Genomic DNA, 8,338 nt, shown 5'->3' with positions numbered 1-8,338 from the left:
TTCTTCTTTTTTTGCATTATTACCTGTAAAATAAGAAGTACGCATTGATTGTAAACTTTCGTCTTAAGACACCCGAAGCTTATTTTCCGAAACCTGGTTAGTTTACCAACAGCACTAGGCCATTTTAAAACTTCAGTTTCTTTCTTTGTCTGTCCACCCAGTCAGTGTCATCAATTTCACTGCTAATTTGCGCAATTTTTTCAATATACTTATAATGTACTATTACAATAATTGATTTCTGTCCTACTTTCACACTGGTTCTATTAAATTCTCCCCTCTGTCTGTCTGCAACAGAATCAAGCAGACCACGGACATCATCAAAACGAACTTGCTTCAGGTATCTCCCATTGACGTGTACTCATTCCTTATTTTCCGGCTTTAGTGCGCCAAAATTTTCTTTAGAACTAATGAGAACAGTTTTGGTGATATGAAATCCCGAGCGACTTCCCCTCAGTTCTGAATTTGTCATTATACTGATTAAATCTAATGGAACAGGTTCCCAAATATGAGTCGCTCAAAGACTCCTTCAGTAATAGAATCCAGTACGTTTTCCTCGATGGCGAGTGTTCATCAGAGACAAGGGTATCCTCAGGAGTGCCCCACGGAAGAAATGTGATGGGACTGCTATTATTTTCTATACAGATAAATGATCTGGTGGACAGCGTGGGCAGTAATCTGCGGCTGTTTGCTGTTTCACCCTTTCAATTATCGAACAAAGGCAAGGACGGCTGACATAGCGTTTAGTGTACCTCGGATTGTAAAACAGTTAAGATCCTTAGACGCCAGAAGGCGTCTGGCCCAGACGGTATCCCTGTAAGATTATATGTTCACTACGCTACAAATATAGCACCATTCTTATCCATCATCTATCAGAGATCAATGGAACAGTGGAAAGTTCCACTCGACTGAAAGAAGGCCCAGGTCAAGCAATCTATAATGGCTGGCTCTGAGCACTATGCGACTGAACTTCTGAGGTCATCAGTCGCCTAGAACTTAGAACTAATTACACCTAACTAACCTAAGGACATCACACACATCCATGCCCGGGGCAGGATTCGAACCTGCGACCGTAGCGGTCGCTCGGCTCCAGACTGTAGCGCCCAGAACGGCACGGCCACTCCGGCCGGCAAGCAATCTATAAAAAGGGTACAAAATCGGATGCACATAATTACCGGCCAATTTCACTGACATCGATTTGTTGTAGAATCGGTCCGGCACACAGTTTTAATCTGCCAGGAAGTTTCATATCAGCGCACACTCCGCTGCAGAGTGAAAATCTCTTTCTAGAAACATCCCCCAGGCTGTGGCTAAGCCATGTCTCCGCCAATATTCTTTCTTTCAGGAGTGCTAGTTCTGCAAGGTTCGCAGGAGAGCTTCTGTAAAATTTGGAAGGTAGGAGACGAGGTACTGGCAGAAGTAAGGCTGTGAGGACGGGGCGTGAGTCGTGCTTGGGTAGTTCACTTGGTAGAGCACTTGCTCGCGAAAGGCAAAGGTCCCGAGTTCGAGTCTCGGTCCGGCACATAGTTTTAATCTGCCAGGAAGTTTCATAATGACCTTTCAAGACTTTGAGAAGCTCATCTGCAGAAACCAGCATGGTTTTAGGAAATAGCGGTCATGCGAGACACAGCTGGCCCTCTTTGTGCATGATATATAACAGGCTCTAGATAATGCCTCCCAGGTTGATGCCATATTTCTCGACTTTAGAAAGGTGTTCGACTCAGTTCCGAACTGTCGCTTGCTCCAAAAAGTGCGCGCTGACGGTCTATCCGATGACATATGCGGTTGGATAGGAAGTTTTCTAACAGACAGGGAACAGTATGTCGTCCTGAACGGGGTGACTTCAAAAGAAACAAGCGTAAATTCAGGTGTGCCCCAGGGCAGCGTAATAGGTCCGCTGCTTTTTACGATTTACATAAACAATCTGGTTGATGGTATTGACAGCGGCATTAGACTGTTTGCTGATGATGCTGTAGTCTACAGGAAAGTAGTGTCACAAGAAAGTTGTGAACAAATCAATGAGGATTTGCAGAAAATAAATGCGTGGTGTAATGACTGGCAGCTATATCTCAATATTAGTATGTGTAACCTACTGTGTATAAACAAGGCGAAAATCCCCATTAATGTACGAGTACAAAATAAATGACCAGTCTTTGGAAGTGGTAACATCCGTCAAGTACCTGGTGTGACTATTCGAAATGATCTCAAATGGAATAATCAGATTACGCAAGTAATGGGCAAGGCGAACTCTAGATTGCGGTTTATTGGTAGAATACTGAAGCGATGCAGTCCTTCAACAAAGGAAATTGCTTACAATACGTTAGTTCGTCCAGTCTTCGAGTATTGTTCGTCTGTATGGGACCCTCACCAGTTGGGTCTGATTCAAGAGACTGAGAAGGTCCAAAGAAGAGCGGCAAGATTCGTGACTGGTACATTTAGCCATTGCGAGAGCGTTAAAAATCTCATAGAAAGTTTGAAGTGGGACACAGTTGCAGATAGACGACGCGCTAAACGGAAGGGACTGCTCACTAAATTCCGAAATCCGATCTTCGCCGAGGATGTAGAGCATATATTATTACCACCAACTATCAAATAGCGCAATGATCACCATTCAAAGGTAAGGGAAATTAGAGCTCGTACTGAGGCGTTCAGACAGTCGTTTTTCCCTCGCGCGATCCGCAAGTGGAACAGAGGGCGGGGGGCAATATGACTTTGGCGCGAATTGTGCCCTCTGCCACACACCGCTTCGTGGCTAGCGGAGTCCATATGTTGATGTAGGTGTAATAGTGCTGTGGTCCACAGGAAGGTGCCGAAGTTGAGCGACTGTAGGACGATAGAAGTGAACATAGACAAAATTCCTAGTTGATCTTATTAATGGCAGGAAACTCCAAATGTAGAAAAATGTAAGTAATGTGGACTAATAGGAAAAACAAACCCCTAAATGTTCGGATATAGGATTAGTAGTGTCCTGTTTGACAAGTCACGTCGTTTAAACATCTGTACGTAACGTTGCAAAGCGATATGAAATGGAACGAGCACTTGAGAATAGTGGTAGGATAGGCGACAGATCTATTTCGGTTTATTGGTAGAATTCTAGGAAAGTAGGGTTCATCCGTAACGGAGGCCGCATAGAGGACGCTAGTGCCACCTGTTCTTGAGTACTGCTCTAGTGATTGGGATCCGCACCATGTCGGATTAGAGGAAAACATCGAAGCAATTCAAAGGGCGGACTGCTAGATTTGTTACCGATACGTTCAAACCTGACGCAAATATTACGGAGACGCTTTGGGAACTGAAACAGGAATCCCTGGAGGGAAGGTTCAAAATGTTCAAATGTATGTGAAATTTTATGGTACTTAACTGCTAAGGTCATCAGTCCCTAAGCTTACACACTACTTAACCTAAATTATTCTAAGGCAAACACACACACCCATGCCCGAGGGAGGACTCGAACTTCCGCCGGGACCAGCCGCACAGTCCATGACTGCAGCACCTTAGACCGCTCGGATAATCCCGCGCGGCTTTGGAGGGAAAGTGATGATGTTATTTTCGAGGAACACAACTGAGAAAATTTAGAGAAACGGCATGTCAAGCTGATTGCAGAACGATTCTGCAGATTTCACATCAAGACAATGAAGATAAAATACGAGAAATGAGGGCTCGTGCAGAGGCATATACACGGTCGTTTTTCCCTCGCTCTGTTGGCGATTGGAAGGGAAAGGAAATGGCTTGTAGTGGTACAGGGTAGCCTCCGCCACGCTATGTACGGTGGCTTGCGGCGTATGTATGTAGATCTAGATGTGTAAGACGCAACATTCCGTAGTCCACTACTTCAGTCTACTAATGTATAGTGAATCAGACTCGTCTCTCAATGACTATTAACTCTGATTTCGTTAAGACAGAGTCAAAAAATCATTCACAAAAGTATGAATTCCAGACAAAGTGTTATTTCCTACTGATTTGCCCGCTTCATTAGTTCGTCCGCAACGTGCAAATGGTTCATACTTCTCAACCTGAAGAAAGCCTGATGAGAGATCTTCAGACAAGAAAGACGTCCTTAGTTTCAGATGGCTCATTTTAAGTAATGAATTCCTTAAAGAGTGAAAGTCAAGTTTTAGCAGACACTGGGTCGATTGTATAGTATAGGGGAGAAAGATGTCGAAGCAAAAACTCTTACCACGTGTCCAAAGGCAAGAAAAGAACGTGAGAGATCATCGAGGAGGTGGATGTATTCAGAACAGAACCCGCGGTTCGAAGCGTGGCCAGAATGGAATGTGAATACATACACTGAATCGAAAACGAAACAATAGTTCTATTAGCATCTGCTGCAAGTACAAAAAACAGCCGTGATGCTCTTTCAGTTATTGAAGTACACATGCAAATCAGTGGCAGCTCATTGTTCTCTTTTATCCCAGCCAACAGAGACTTAAATAAAGGTCAATTAAGGGAAAAAAAGCGTGGTCGCAAATTTTTGGGCAGTGTTAGGAAAGAGTGTCCTGAACAACAGACTAAAAATTCTAAAAGATGGAGTGTGAGCATTGAGAGAGGGGACAGGAAGGGGGCAGGACATTTAAGTCATAATTTTTATGTTTTTCTCTAATAACTCGAAAACCGCGCCTTCTAGTGAAGAACTGTCCTATCACAAAATGAAACTACATTAAATTTCCTACAAAAAAGTTCCTATTAATATTTTTTTCTGTAGGACTAATACTAGGTTCCAGGTTGCAGGTGACTGAAAAATTGCGGGTTATTAAAAATATTGTTTTGACGGTATAAAAATAATGTTTATCTTTAAATAAAGTGGGTTAAAAACAAATATTAAATGTTTGTACAACGTCTGAGTGCAGCAGAGTTGTATTACACAATAAATTGCGTTTTGGGGGTGAAATAGATGAAGAGGGGGTGGAGGGGGGATGTACGGGGTATAAGCGCGAGTTAAGGCAGATGCTGGCAACGGCCTTGCCGCAGTGGGTACACCGGTTCCCGTCAGATCACCGAAGTTAAGCGCTGTTGGGCGCGACCGGCACTTGGATGGGTGACCATCTGGGCTGCCGTGCGCTGTTGCCACTTTTCGGGGTGCAATCAGCCCCGTGATGCCAATTGAGGAACTACTCGGCCAATTAGTAGCGGCTCCGGTCACAGAAAACCATCATAACGACCGGGAGCGGTGTACTGACCACACGCCCCTCTTATCCGCATCCTCAGCTGAGGATGACATGGCGGTCTGATGGTCTCGATGGGCCACTTCTGGCCTGAAGAAGGAGTGCTTAAGGTAGATGCCGGATTCTGTTCGTACACTTCCCTCCTTCCACTATGTCACAAGACGCAACTACAGGGTGTCTCACAAAGTTATGCCGACCCCCACAGTGCATCTTATGAAACACTGGCGACGCAGTGCGCTGGCTATATCTGGAGGAAGCTTACTATCCACAAACTGCGTTAACACTACAAGGAATGCAGATACGTGCTACTAACAATACTAACGCAGGTAGTGCAAATGGACAGAATCTACGTAAATCTCTGCACGCTGTTCTGCAGCGCTAGAGGTGAAATCGATTCTTGGTCATCCTGCACCGCAGTTGTTGTTAGTGTTCTACCTGGAAAGGCAACTTCCCCCACCATGAGTGCTGGTCGATTTTCAGTTTACACACTAGCATTTCATGTCCAATTATCTTACATGAGTAAAAAGAAAACTTCAATGATTTCGTGTTTCTATATTAAAGTTATTATCAGTTTATTAAGTCAGTAGTTGTAGTAGTTGAGTTATTGAGCTATGAAGTAAAAAATCCCAACCGATTGAGCTGTCAACTGCTTACCACACTGAACTGGCTGCTCCAAGTGTAACATGCTGTCAAAATATATACGACGATGTTGATTGTCTTCAGTATCTCTGTCTGGAATACGTTTCACAGCATGACGGTTATCAAACTCACCACCCCAGCCTCAGCTCTCCCAACACCTGAAAAGACTCAGAGACATTCCTCTACAGCAGAGATAGTGTTATAAATCCTGAGATATTTCAACATAAGTCAAACTGTGCATTACACGAGATTACTATTCTAGAGCTGAACATAATTAATCCCATTATATCAGACACATTCACACCCGTCTTTGAAGACATACTGTGTTTGTGTGGTAAGTAGCTCCACTCAGTGCATCCCACTCTACAAGTGTTGGCAATTCATGAATGGAAAAGATTTATGCAACTTATCAGTAACCCAATTAATGACGAGCGGCTACAATACAATTGTACGGCGTTACAGTACGTTCTCAACGACAGACGACAAGCAAAATGTCACGTTTACCAGTCCAATCCGTTTTCCACCGCCACCACATAGGTCACTGACATAAGCAGAAAATAACTTTACTATATGAAGAAGAGCTCAGTGAAGTTATTTTGTCTACTTACGTTAAAGAACCTGACAGGAAATGCTGGAAAGTCTATCTGTATACTGAAAATCGAGGGGGAAGTTGCCCTACAGGAAGAACACTACAGCTGCTGCACAAGATGACTAAGAATCTATTTCCCATCTATCAGTACAGAACAATGTGCAGAGATTTAAGCGGATTACGTCCATATGCGTTACTTACATTAGCATTATTAGCATACATCTGCATTTCATCTAGTGTTAACGTGTTTTGTGGGAAATAAATATCCCCGGACACGTCTTCAATCTGAGTTGCCAGTTATGCGTAAGACATGAGTGGAAGCTCGGTATAACTTTGTGCAACACCCTGCAGCTGCATCTTATCACATAGTGGGTTACATAGAGTGCGAAACAAGCGGACGATCTACTTTCCCCCGCACTTCTGCTCCACACACCGCCTCCCCCTTCACCCTGTTGTGACACTAGAACACAATTTATCCCTTAGTATGGTTCCACTGCACGTAGATGTCGTCCATGCATTGAATATTTGTTTTCAACCCACTTCGTGTAAATATAAACGTTAATTTTACAGCATTAAAACAATATTTTTAAAAATCTGCGATACTTCTGTCCCCTGCTGCGTGACAACTATTATTCCTAGACAAAAAAATGAAGAGGACTTGCTTTTGTACGAAATTTAATGTAGTTTAATTTTGTACTGGGAAACATTTTCTCTAGAAGGCGCAGTTTTCGTTTTATTCGAGAGAAACATAAAAAAATTACCTTGAAAGTCCATCCCCCGTTCCGAACTTCAATGCTCACACCCCAGCGGTCAGGATTTTTATTACATACATGGCACTCTCTCCTTGCATTGTGCAAAAATTTTCGACTACACGATTTTTTCACTAATTTTTCTTCGTTCAGTGGACTATTTGTACTGATTTGTTAGTTGGAAGCAACGATAAATTAACATATGCTGTATACTGATCCAAATGATAATTCAAGCAATCAGAAGAAGCAAACATTTAAATTATTAGGAATAATTCATTTAAAGATTATACAAATATTTTGTTGTTAAGTTAATACGAAAAAAGGAGATAAAATATAAAAAGAATTGGTAGAGAAGCAAAGGTAATGTTTATAGAAATAGAGGAAATGATATCTTGTGGGTTGTTCGTCTCGGCTGTGGCGGGCTATCCAGTGTTGACGTCTGCTGCGTCACTTCTACCTTGGGTCGCTGTATGGAGAGACAGGGAGTCAGGACACCACTCTCCAGCGGTTCTCGGTTTCCACTCCAGTGGAACATCACTGGTCTCACGAGGGGGGCGAATACCACTCCAGTCCTACACCAGGACAAAATTTTTCGCCCTACCGGAAACTTAACACGTATCTTTCGTATTACAGTCAGATACGCTGAACCCTCATCTACGGATATAGAAAGTGGGTACCACAGACTCTATAAATGTAAAGAACAACATCATTTCCATTTGGCTGTTATTTTAATTTAGCACATTATTTGGCAGTACCAGCTAGTTTAGAAAGTGCACAAGAGATATGGCTACATCAAGTTACCTTCCATTTGGAGTGTGGGATGCACTCAACGACTGTGATACGACTTTCAAAGTGACGGAGCACAGCAATTAGTTGTCCTTTCCTTTCAGGTATTATTAAGGCAAATCTAGATTTCGGCTAGTGCCTAGCCATTATCAATACACTATTTCATAGTTTCAATACATATCCTAGTATGTCAGTCCTCTGTTGTTTGGGTTTCTCTCACAGTTCATTCGAGACTCTTGAATGAACTGTGACAGAAGCCGGAACAACAGGGAACGGACATACCTGGACAGGTACTGAAATTATAAAATAGTGCATTGATAATAGCTAGGCACTAGTCGAAATCTAGATGTACTTTAATAAAGCCTGGAAGGAAAGGACGAGTGATTGCTGTGCTCTATCATTTTGGAAGATGTGGC

General features: G+C 42.9%; 1 pseudogene; it reads left to right on the top strand.

Moving 5' to 3' along the window:
* The first annotated feature begins 4,946 nt into the window (after positions 1-4,946).
* On the top strand, positions 4,947-5,064 carry LOC124778497 (annotated as a pseudogene).
* The last annotated feature ends 3,274 nt before the right edge of the window (positions 5,065-8,338 follow it).

This window comes from Schistocerca piceifrons, chromosome 2 (genome assembly GCF_021461385.2).
Source record: "Schistocerca piceifrons isolate TAMUIC-IGC-003096 chromosome 2, iqSchPice1.1, whole genome shotgun sequence".
NCBI lineage: Eukaryota > Metazoa > Arthropoda > Insecta > Orthoptera > Acrididae > Schistocerca > Schistocerca piceifrons.
Note: the sequence above shows the minus strand (reverse complement) of the source record. Positions and strands in the feature narration are given on the sequence as shown.